Here is a 13,660-nt window from a genome sequence, read left to right on the forward strand (position 1 = left end):
CAGTACATTTCTTGCAACATTATATGTAACCACTATCAATGTTGTGTATGAAGCACATGCCATCAAAAAGATCTAAATGATTGTTGACTAGGGCATAGACTTATTTAAGGAAGTTCTCAAAAATTTTCCATATATGGGGAAAAGTATTAAAATATTAACACCTAAGTCTTTCTTACTATCAAATTATATCCAATGAATACAAAATTATTATTTGCCCACCTGCCCATAACAGAGATATTCCCAACCTTAACATAATAGAGCTGATTCTTCAGACAGACGGGAAAAACTTATTTACTCTAAAAGGAAGAGCATAAAATCCTATTATAGTTTTCTCAAATCCTTTACCATTTTGGTCATTACATTAAGGAACTTTAATCATAAGAAGGAGCATAAGGGTGGTTATGGAAGAGGGGAATGGCTATGGATTCCTTGCTAGGTACACCCACTCAAATGGATGGTAAAGGGCAACATGAGGCCACAAGGGATGGTATCCACTCTTGGGCCTTAGGTAGAGGAATGATTGGATATGGATTTTTCACTAGGTACACCCACTTGTATGGATGACAATGGCCATAGGAAACCAAGAGTGATGGTATTTTCTCTTGGACCTAGGGTAGACGATTGATTAAGGCACCCTAATATGCCCCTTATCCTACCTCTCCTATAGTTGAGCTCCATTAAAAAATTCAATATTCTATATGATTAAATTAGCCATCCTAATCCTATTTGGAATGATATATGCTTTAATATCTCTAATAAGAAAGATCTATTTGTGGATTATGTGTCAAAGATTTCCTAAAATGTTGTAGGACCAAGTACATGATGTTACGCATTCTATTCTACTTCTTTTTCTACTTGGAATTTTTGATTCAGAGCAAATACTCAAGCATTTACAGAAAGGGAACATTGCATACAACTACCATATAATCAAAGTCTTCCTAAGAAAGTAGCACTATGAAAAGTATATGAAAGCTTTCTGTATAATATCAGCTACATATTTTAATTAGTCATTAAAATAAATGTAAACAAGCAAAGATCATTTTTCATAAGGATTTGATACCTCTCAGAACATATCAGAGCTAGAAGATGGACATGTGCAAGTTACTTGTTTTGTGACTAGTAGTCATACAAAATGTGAAAGCCTAGAAAACAACCCAATCATAATATATCTACACACCACTACAAAAAGCATATTTATAACAAAATAAATGCAGCATATATGATTCATAAAAATGTACCACACTTGTTCGTTAAAGTAGGCAACAACACGTTCTATTCACATTTCAAGGCTTTCACCATTTGGGGGAGGAATGTCATAACTGTGATGCCATTCATGAACTTTCTCCTTTCCATATCTATCAATTGTTTCCTATTTGTTAAAGCCTTGCAATTCTCGATACCTACATTGTAGTAAACATTTATGGAGTAATCGTTATAAACTTATATTATACATAGTTTGAAACTATTAATATCCAAGAATTGTTAGCATTAAGCTTTTACATGTGCTCATTGAGTTGCCAAGCTGTTATGACTGGAATAGAGTGTTTTTGAGTATCTTCACTGAATATCCTTCTCCATGCCTTGGCCTACTGGTTCTCATTATGTATTATTATTGGTACCTGCATCACATGGAATTCAACTTCAAGCTTTAGTCCTGTTTAACAAGTCATTATATAAATGTTGACATCCAAACCTAATCACTCATATTATAGATATGCTACGAAAACCACAACAATAAATTTGAATTTAAGAATTGGAATGACATCGTAAAACACCTCAGCCTACCTGGGATAGTCATTTCACAACCGCCTCCAAAGAAATAAATCTAATATTTTATTCTTGTTTTCATTAAAAGGACCTTTAAATTTATACAACTTGTATAATCATCATTTTTAAAAACAATAAATGCACAGCTTTGAGATGATACTCAAGTTCAAGTCTATCATGACAATTGACCAACAAATTGTGAAAAAAGGGTGATTATAGAAGGATGTAATTATATTAACCCAATGCATATTCCAAATAAAAAAAGAAAATCTTGACATAATTCAAGAAATTTAAGATGCACAAATCAAATTGAACTAGGTCTTTAGTGAATCCCATGTAAGCACATAGTTTTCTAGCTTTAACCAAAGGTAAGAGGTTTGATACCAGCCTCTATAGCTCTAAACATTCAAAATACTGCTCAAAATGTCAGAAACTCAGAAGTCAACTATTGAGCAGTGGCTTAGAAATTGGTTGAGCAACACTGGCCACAATAACCTTTTAGGAATATGAAGGCCTTAAAAAAAAGGATAATTGGAAATTTAGAAGGCTCCTACCAAATGCAATTTGTCTAATAAAATCACCCCCTCATTTTTCTTAATGAATAAAACTCCATCTATGCATTTGTCAACTCTTGCTGAATACATAATTTAAATTTCCTGAGAATTGATACTGAACTCAAGTAATAACCATTTAAACACCTGCCCTTGCATATATAGAGAAGCAAAGCAGTTAATGCTGACATAAACATAAAGTAAAGATTTGACTAAAAAAACCTTTTTCTTGTGGTGCTGAGTCATAGCAAGCATAGCAGTCATCTGAGCCCGAACCAATGTAGAAGTAAATATCAGATCAACTGGAATGTTGCTAATCCTTTTTCTAGCATCAACAACCTCTTCTATTCCTTTTTGAGTCAAGAGTACATCCACACACCTAGTGAATAAATTTCTCTCATTCCATAATGACTCCCCGTGATGGATCAAAATCAAGGCTACTTTAGCTGTAACATAAAAGAGGACAGCAAATTGCATTATAGATAAGAATGTATTTGCCTTATAGGTCAATTCCTAATCTTTGTAAACCATCATGCATTCACCTTAGTGTGCTTCTTTCTAATCCAAACCTTAAAATAAGGATCTATATGCATTTATTGAAGCTACAACTATGAATTTTTAATTACCAATAGAGATCAATTGAAATAGCCTAATAAAATTTCCTAGACTAGATGTTATGAGCTTGTCTTCCACAAAAATATGCCCAACTATTTTATTTTACCACTGAACTGAACTTTATCATGAAAGGTTCAAAAGCCAAAGGAGGAAGCTCTAACCTTTCTAGAGAGATTTAAATTGCAAATATGCATTCAAAGCTGAAATATGAGAAAGAGGAGAGTTTCAATTCAGTATAGGGAAAAAGGTGACTAAAAATAAGCCAAACCAAAGTCCATAAAACCTTAACAGAATTGGAAAAGTAACAAAAGTAAATACATAACAAGATGCATGTTTTGAACCAGTTTTTAAAAAGCCTATATTTTGATATGAATTTCTAAAACTATGCACATTTAAGTCTAGGTTCCAAGTTTGGCTACAGATCCTTCTACAGGAAGGTATGAATAGATTTCCATTAGCCAGGTGATTTTAAATTATAGTGATAGATCATATTTAATAGTCCTGCCCTTTTACACCTAGCAAAAGGAATTTGCTTTACCAAATTAAGTAAGGCCCAATTACATTAAATGCAAGGAAATTGTAACACTCTGTTCTGAAGAATATCTTATGTGATTTCTTTGAAGAGTTATTTGAATTCTTTGAAGTTGAGAAGATTGGATCCAAAATAGGAGAAGCTTGTGCTACTACCAAACAAGTTCTCCTATACTTTCTAACAGAAATATAAGTAATATGCCTGCTTGCTAATGTCATATCATTTGTCAGAATTCTCCTTGTTGGACATAAAGAAGATGTGATGCTTGATAAGCCATCATAGCTTGCTAAATTTTGCACATTGTAAGATGATATAGTGACTGGTACAACTTGTATTGTTGCAAAAACCATTCTGCAGACATGAATAATATTAAAAATTAATATATCTTCATAGCTCTTAAACAAATTTGAACAATATGGATGAACTTATTTTCTTAATAAATATTCGCTACAAGAATATTTTCCTTAGATTTAGGTAGATTGGAAAGCCCGAGTTTAAACCCGAGCCTTCTCATGAGCTCAGAACAATGAAAGATATGAAATTGGAACAACATATATAAGGTGAGGTGTAAAATCCTTTTTGGTGCATTAAAATTTTTCCTAAATGAAGTTTCATTTCTCAACTGACGCCAAAGTCAAGCCACCTAAAATAAACTTTTCAAATTTCAAAATTCTCAAATTAGAACCATACAACACATGAAAACATTCCAAAATGCAGGCATATCAATATAAGATTTAAATTTATTTAGACCAACCGTTAACACATCATTACTTAACCCTTATAAGTTCAAATTTCTCAGAACAACCTCAAAATTTTGTAAAAGAAGAGAGAAGTATAAAAATGAAACTCTATCTTCTTGATTGCACAATTTTGCTAAAGGAAATCAAATTTCCAAGACAATACCATAATTTTTTTACGAAAAAAAAACATCTCCCGAGTCTAAATATTTCTAAATAACCTCAAATGTCTCGGGACAAACCTTTTCATCATCTCATTGTATAATCTATTAACCTCTCCAAAGTTAGAATTCTCAAAATTTAGTTCATAGTTGTCAAAGCAATACCATACAAAGCAAAAGATCCTCATAAATAAAAGCACTTGCAAAGGGATCTTAAATTTTTCCAACATGATTCCGTAGGATGCCGATGAAGACACTTCAACGCTCAAAATTCTGAAATAACATCAAATTTGTCCAAAATACAAGCATCTCCAAAAGGACCTCAAATTCCTTACGAGAAAACTTTGAGACTTCATACAAAGTCCTTCAATGTTCAAATTTCATAAAAAGTTTAAAATTTATAAAAAGGGACTTATAAGATCGCATTCCCATAATTAAAACCTCTTCAATTCAAAGTTTAGAAATGACCTCAAATTTCTTCAATTAGACTATACATATCATAAAAGTTCTCCTAAATGTAGCAATTTGCCAGGGCATTCAATTTCTCAAATGAGCCCAAAAAGATCCCCACACACCCTCCAAAGATTAAAAATTCACAAAATGACTTCATGTTTATCAAAGCATAGAATGTCCTAAATTTATCTAAACAACATAGCCCAATGCTTAAAAATCCTCCTAAGCACAAGTAATTCCAAAGAACAGCTAAGTTTCTCAACACAAATTTTTAGAACCTCATTAAAAACACATAAAGCTCAAGCCACTGAAAATAAACTCAGATTAAATGTGCTAGAACACATAATACTAAACATAACCCCTAATTAAACACTCCAAAAGCTCAAACAACTGAAACTAGCCTAAAAATTTGATGTCAAACCAATAACAGACATAAATATCATTGTTTTGCTGCCATTTCTAGAATGTCCCTTGCATTTCAAAAGATCGACCTTCAACATCTCATTATGAAAAAAAAGCCTTTTGAAGCTCAAATGTCTTAAATAACCTTAAAAATTAGAATAAATAGTTGAAAGCTGATTACTGATCATCCTAACCAAAAATACCTAAACTCTCTTCAAACTATGGTGTCATTCAATAAATTCAGCTAAAAATAATGCATTCAAGGTGGATCACTATCAAAATAAATGCTAATCAAAATCTCATCTTGAAACAACTAAAACAAATAAAGATCCATCAGAAAGTTAACACTTACCAAAATATCCAGTGGAAGCGACTCCATATCCTCCACGGCCAAATTTTCCTCTTTTATAGAAACAGGGGAATAATTTTTCACAAGAGTTGCAACATAAAAACTTTCATTCATTCGCCCTCCTTCAGAATTGCTGGGCGAGCAACACTGTGATGAATTTTCATGACTATCAGGAACACTACCAATTTGATAAGTAGGAGATAATTTCCACAACAAGTCAAACTGTGGTATTGCTTTCAAGATTTAACTGTGTGATTTTGAGTCAAACTCATTGATCCATGTTTCATGAGTAGTGATTCAACATGAATCCATTTTTCATGAGAATAAATGGAACACTTATCACTCATTGGATCTAGGTGATGCTCATAGGGGTGAAGCACTGGGACTTCCTGGGAGGTCACCCATCCCAGTACTACTCCAGCCTGAGCGTGCTTAACTATAGAGTTTCCTCCATGGTTAAACCCAAAGCTTGCAACCCCATTTGTTTCCATTCATTCACATTTAACCAATTTGTTTCCAATTCATTTGCATTCATCCAAAGCTTAACTAACAATTTGTTTCCATTCATTCACATTCAACCCATCAACTCCCGTAGTAACCAACAATTCTCAATTTTCACACTTGTGCTTCTATATTCAACTAGCATGTAGCTCCTGTGCATGGTAAAATTTCCATAACAATGAAATAGGACCTTTTTCATTTTAACATTATGAAGCCCGTGTTAGTCAAAATTTTGACCAACATGAGCATGGATTTAAAAAAGAAGATATTTTTCCTTGCATATTCTGACCAATCTAAAACATTTTATTAGATAGTCAAAAATTTTAGTCTAAAAATGGGGTCAAATGTACTAGTGTCTTATTATGATCTTGGAGTTGATGAAGACTTGAGTCTCTGGTGGATTAAGGATATCTTTGTCCCTTTGGTTTTAATAAGATTATCTTTTCATTACAATCTACTTTACCAAGAATTTTCATCGAGTCCATACTCTTGCTAAAGTGGGGGCTTAATGTATCATCTTAAGATGGAGGCACTTCCATGTTAAGAGCATTTAGCCCTTCAAGTAAGTGGTTTGGGGTCATGTCAAGCACCTTGATTAGGACTTTTCATGGATCTGGTTGTTTTCACCTTGTTCTGCTTCTCTCTCCCTGTTTCTAGCCTCTTTCTAACAATCTTCTTTGTGAAATTGAAGAGTTTGAATTTCTAAGTCAAGGAAAACCTAAAGAGTCGAGGTCAACCTCAACCTTAACCTAGGTCAAGTACAACCTTGACATTAACCTAGGGCAGGGTCGACGTCATCCCTAACCCTAGGTCCAATTTTCAAGTTCTAAGAGTTTCAGGATATCAAGCTTCCAAAAGTTTCATTTTCCCACTTTTGGGTCGGCTATTTTGGATTTTAGAATGGTAAACTCTTAGATTTCATTTAACATAGGTCCATTTATAGGGGTTAAGGTTAATTGGGATTTAATGCTCCCATGTCAGCCTTCTCTAGATGTTTTTGCCCTAGATCTCTATATAAGGAAGCTTTCTCTCATTTTCTCTAACACAAAAACTAGAAGGAGACATGATATTATATTAGATGATCCATTATCAAGAATTCAAGTTTTCAAGCATTCAAGATCCAATTCAAGGAGGTCCATTGTTAGCTATTGAAGGATTCAATCATTATGGAGCCCTCTTGTTGAAAATTTCTCCATCCATATTTATCCAAGCCTCTTCCTATGCAAAGATCCATTCAAGTTTGGTGTTGAAGATCTAATGCCATTGATTTGAGACATCCTAAATACATTCCTACATTCATTTGCAGAATTCATACTTATGGATTCTAGGATTCGAATCCTCTACAAGGATTTCAACATAAGCAAGGTGAATAGTTCCATTTACTTTGTATATATATTGCAATTTCAATTACATTTTAGGTTGATTCCAAACTGGAGTTTGACCAATGTAAACCCCCATAAAAAAAAACCATTTTTCTTGTAGGTACAAGTACATTATAGTGAATTATAGTGTAGATTTGGATACCCTTTTTGCTGAACATGCAAGATTTGTGAACAAACATTTCGTCAGAGCACGACACACTAAGGTCAACTTTTTGGGTTACAATTGTGCCTTGGGGTAAGATTGCACCCCACTATCTAGGTCAAGGTCGACCTACCTTCAAAATGACAATTTTTTTTAGGGTTTTCTCCATCTCAACATTTCCAATTCAGAACAGGTTGCATAATTTTCCAAAAATTGTACACAGACATTAGAAATCAACATTTTCCAGATTTGTCCTATTTTTAGGTTGGTATTTATCTTCTATTCATTCCAAATTTCAACTATATACTTTCTATAGTAGATTATAGGATTTCCCCCTTTTTCCATATTCTCTATTGTTTGATTCATTTGTGCATTGATCACTTCCTTGTGGTTAATCTAATTGGATCATTCCTTTTGGGAATTTGGGTTAAGGATAGATCCTATATTCTACCCCATCATACTATTCACATATTTTACCCTATTCATATTTCCTTCTATACCATATGTAAAGCATGTTGAAGATGCATATTGATGAGATGGATCATTTAATGCAAGAGAAACTATGTTTAAGAATTTCTTGGAAAGGATTCAAGGAGAAGTTTAGACAAGTATCTAGAAGGTGAAAGAGGAAATGAAATGATGGAAGAATTTGATGATTTTGACCAAACCTAAGATCAACCGTGATGTTTAAGTGGAAAAAGATCAAACTACCTATTTAAGGAGACATAAGGGCTAACCTAATGAGGTTGGAGCAATGATTAATTCTATTGATCAGCAAACTTGAGCAAAAGGCTGAACGATGAAGAGTTGAGGTGAAGAATGATTGCTTGAAGGGTTTCCAAGAACATTAGTGATGGAGATGATGATGGAGGCTAGTCAATGAATTAGATATTGGACTGAATTGCCATCTATATTTGTAAATTGAGTTGTATTTATCAAATCAACTTGTTATTACTTTCTAACCATTGTATTAGTTAAATTGCTTTAATCAAAGTTGATCTAATAGTCATTTATACTTCCATTAATCAACATGAAATTCTAATGGAATGTTCTAAATCTTTCTAATAGGGTTACTCCTAACAGGATGATTCAATCCTTTAATAGGGTCAACCTAATAGTCTGTATTTTAATCTTAACATGGTTGGCTCCTAACATAGCTCACTTTAGAAGAGTGAAAAATTGAGAGCATGTTACTAGTGACTTTTCCCAAATTGCGCTTCCATGTTAAATCCCAGTGTCTTACTTGTGAGGATGTTATTTGAGATGTTTTAGTGTTCATTCTATAAGTTAGTTACTATTAGATTAGTTAACTACAAGTTTATGTTACTAATAAGTTGATATAGAGACAAAGTTGTTGAAAGACATGATCTAAGTTGTTGGAAGTGTTCAAAAGTTTAGTTGTTACATCTAGACCTAAGGATAACTCATTCATCCCCGCCTCAATTATTCTAAATCATTCTAACAATTAGTATTAGAGCTTGTGATTTTTGTAAGGAATTTTTTAAAGGGAATTAAAGCTAAGGATCAAGATATATAGAAAGGAGATATCCAAGTTGAACAAGGATAACTTTCCTACATGAAAAAGTTTGATGAAGCTACACATTGTGAGACTTGGAGATTCAACATTATTATACTTGGAGAATGACTATGTAGTAGTGACTTCACCTATGATAACTCAAAATATAAAAGAAAACCAAGAGGATAATCATAAAATGTTGGAGATTGCATTTAGCCTAACCTACTTTGATGATATAAAGCACTACAATACTACAAAGAAGATGCGGGAAAAGTTAGCAAAGATCCATTGAGGAGATAAGAATGTACTAAGAGAAAAATCATAAAGCTTAAGAGGAAATTTTATGGAGATGGTAGAAGGTGAGAAAATTTCTCAATATATTGGAAGAATAAAATTATCAAAATTTGACAATTCAAAATAAATAAGTCTACCAACTAGACTATCCAAGGTTAGATCATTACCAAGAGTGCATCTTATTTCTTTTATTGCAAAACTCTAATAGCATAAATAGGAAGTAAGTTTCTCTAGAAAGGTATTGAGAAACTTACTTCCTATTTATGCTATTAGAGTTTTGCAATAAAAGAAATAAGATGCACTCTTGGTAATGATCTAACCTTGGATAGTCTAGTTGGTAGACTTATTTATTTTGAATTGTCAAATTTTGATAATTTTACTGCCCCTGCTATTGAATGTTATTTCAAGTCACACATGGTTTTACATAACTCTAAGAAAAATAAAGGAAAGTATTAAGAGAATGAGAGTGAATCTTCTGATAATGATCTTGTGGATCTTGAAGCATTAATAGCTAGGAGACTACCAAGAGGCAAAGTAAAATTCAAAGCTAAACTTTCAATAATCTATTTTTCATGCAATAAAGTTGGTCATATTGCTGCAAGATGTTTTGATAGGGATGACAAGGATGAGAGAAAGATTGAAAGTTCAAAGTAAGGAGAGATGGAAAAGTCCACAAAGGATACAAAGACTACAAGGGAAAATGTAAGAAGTCTTGTTACATTACTGAAGAAGAGATTGATGATGATTTTGATAGTAATGATGAAGAAGTTGTTTAGTTTTCCATGGAAGACGATTTTGATGAGGATGAGAAAACCACAATTATTTCATATGCGAGTATAGGTGATAGATGGATAATTGATAGTGGTTTCTCACATCATGAATGGTGATAAAATTAAGTTTGAAACCTTAGAACACTACAAAGGAGGTAGTGTTAAGTTTGGTAATGATGCACCATGTCTTGAAAAAGGTAAAGAATCAATAAGATTGATTGATAAGATCAGTTGCGATAATGTTTATTGGGTTGCAAGACTTAACTACAATTTTTTGAGTGTGGCATAGTTGAATAGCTCAAGATAGATAATTGAATTTCAGCATAATAAGGTGTTGGAAATATGGTTAAGTAGGATAAGTTAGAGTTGTCATTTATGGAAACATATATCTCAGGATGATAAGGTACAATATACAAATAAAGGCCTCATAGTTAGATATAGAAAATAGTCCAAGTATCAGATAGTCTTACTAGTAGTATAAAGATAGTTTTGATATGTACAGTCTATAGAGAAATTTTGGGCATGTGTGCACTTGGATACAGATAATATAAAGTTTCATGATGATGTGTGTAAGAGTGCAACACGGTATGGAAAATACAACATCAGATATAAAAGTTTCACCAGTAAAAGCAGTAAATAGAGAAGGACAAAGGACATTAGTAATTTGGTATTTACAAGTTAAGGAATTATTCTGGTGACAAAATAATTACTTAATTAATTAGGGATAAAATCTTAGATGTTAACCCTAAGTTAACAAGAATTAATTTTGTATTATGTCAAGCATGTGAATGTATGAAGGTCAACAGGGAAAGTTTTATAAAAAGGAAAGGTATAAGTAGAAGATCAAGATATGGGAAGTAGTGTGGCAGTATATATAATATGAAAATATGTTGAATATGCAAACTTATGTGAAGGCTATGTGAGGTATATATGATGCAAATTCTGATGTATGATTAGAGATATGTGAAGTACAATAAACATAAGTAAAGATATTTTTATATCTATCTCTTCTGTATACAAGAGATACATTGTATAATTGCATGTTTGGTAGTGAGCTTATCTTGCATACATTTTGTAATAGAAACTCCTAACAGGGTTGAGGCTTTTAACATGGCCTATTCCTCTAACAAGGACCATGACACTATATGTACTATTCACTTGATTTTCAACTTAGCCAAAAAAATTGCAAAATACTTATGAAAATTAGGGGGAATGTGTCTAAATTGCCTAAGGATTTAGAAAAAAACTATTATTCATGTTTAAACCCTAGGGCTTTTCCTTGTATTTTGTTTTGTTAGAGTTTTGGTTTTAACCTTTTTTAATGGGATACATAAAAAACCATGCATATATTTCACATCCCTAAGTTTTTGGTTATATTGCCTTGTTATATATATCTATCCTCTAACATATCTTAAGTTGAGATCTTGTGAAAAAGCTACCAAGCAAAGCTTCACTACTTTATAAGTGCTAACATTGTTCATGGGTGCAAAGGTGTGAAACTATTACATTTCAAGTTTACAGGATTTTGCAACGGTTAAGGCTCATTGCATGATTTGTGGTGTGGAGATGTGATTCAATGGATCAAATGGTCATGATTGTTTCCTAGCGATTACATTTTGTGGTGTGACTAGGAGAAATGGTTGCCATGGTTGTCGTCGCCATTTCATAGGGGTTAGATGACTATTAATAGTTTATGTTTGTTGGTGTAAATACATATTTAATATTCAAACTTTACTTAATTTTACTTAGATTAATGCATTATTTTATTATTTATTTGTTGAGATATTTAGGAGTTTGTGTACTTTTATGAGTTGTCATGTTGCCAATATAGAAGTAAGCAATTCTAATTTAGCACATGGTGTCTACAACACCAGAGTTTACATCATTAATTGAGTTGTCATGTAGACAACACAATTATTTGCACTCCTATTTTAGCACATGGTGTCTACAACATTATTTTGCATGCTACACCTTTGTAGGCTTATCCTCTCATCATCACACTTACTCTTGTGCTTAATGGAGGATAATCCATATATGTTGGACATGTGCTTGGTTGTATGACTTATCATGTTGCCGATTCCTATGCATTCTAGAAGCATTTCGGAGGACTTTATATATAGGCACTCCTAGTGTACTTTCACATTGAATCAAATACATATCAATAATTTGATCATACTCTTTCTAGTCTACTATTGTGCTTGTGTTTGAGTTCTTTGATCTTGGGTGGATTTTTCCCAAAGGGAAATTCTTACATGGTATCAAAGCTTGGAGAATTTCTCTTCACATAGCCATTCAAGACCATTTTTGCTTCAACACCTCAACCCAGATTCAAAGTATCATAGTCATTGGGAGTGTCTAGAGCCAGAACGAACCTCGCCATTGCATCCAAAATGTCAATTTGGTGAAAATTGGCTATAAATTCGTCTACCCTAGGCCAAAGTCAATTTTGAGGCAAATTTTTTTTTGCAAATTGGCACCCAAAGGCCCAATTCACAAGTTCTGGTATGATCTTTTAGATCTAGAATTTAATTTTATTTAGATCTGTTATTTAATTTCTCTATATTTCTGTTACAATATTTTTGCATATTTTTGGAATTTTGTCGGCATAGTTGAGGCAGGAGAGAATTTTTTTTTGTAAACGCATCGAGCAGTCACACCCTGACCTTGTACCCTACACAGAATATTCCTACACCCAGTGACATCTGCATCAATCTGGCCTATACCATTTATTCCATAGAGAATATTCTCATTTAAGCTAGCACATAACTCTCAAGTTTGGTGAGACCCATGTCACCTGGGTGGCTTACCTCAACCACCCACTAGCGGCTTTGCTTTGCATTCACTACTAGTAGCGATTACTTTTAAACTCTATAGAGTTTGCTTTGCGGATCAATGTGGGACTAATCCCATAGGGCTCAACCATCACCAAACTTTTGCAATACTGGCATGGTAGTCCCTAACAGACCCTCATCGGCGGTACCAATTTTGTTAGTCAAAATGAACTCCAACGATGTCCTTTTTTTGGCTTGCTTCCCTTCAAGCTCTGATCAATCTCCAGTGTTGACAAAAGACTCTTCACCATCATGATCGAACAGCACCGGCGATGGAAATTTTTAATTCAGGCCAGATAGCGCGTCCCCACCATGTTGCACACAACACCTTAGCAGATAACCACATTGATATAAATAGGCCAACATCACCACCCTCATGGCACTAAAATGTTTACCTGCCATGCAGGCCTTCTACACACATTGACCACCAACTCAACATACTTGCCTACATAGTGACACATCATTGGGTGACTCAGTTGCCATGTCTGTACTTGTCATAATGCCATTTCACTTTTTCCACATAACCAACCATACATCTTAGTCAGTTGTTGATGTCATCTTGATGTCACTGCCACATTAGCAAGGGAGGTTGATCTTTTGCTAATGTCAGCATTGCATGAGATTGAATTTGATAGTTTTCTGACCGTCATTCCTAGG

At 33.5% G+C, this 13,660-nt stretch overlaps 1 pseudogene; it reads right to left on the bottom strand.

The window, feature by feature from the left end:
* Positions 1–161: 161 nt before the first annotated feature.
* LOC149547538 (2,3-bisphosphoglycerate-dependent phosphoglycerate mutase 1-like) lies at positions 162–3,815 on the bottom strand (annotated as a pseudogene).
* Positions 3,816–13,660: the final 9,845 nt, after the last annotated feature.

Source organism: Cupressus sempervirens, chromosome 7, assembly GCF_028749045.1.
Source record: "Cupressus sempervirens isolate cs-2001-9-10 chromosome 7, ASM2874904v1, whole genome shotgun sequence".
In the NCBI taxonomy this organism is placed as follows: Eukaryota; Viridiplantae; Streptophyta; class Pinopsida; order Cupressales; family Cupressaceae; genus Cupressus; species Cupressus sempervirens.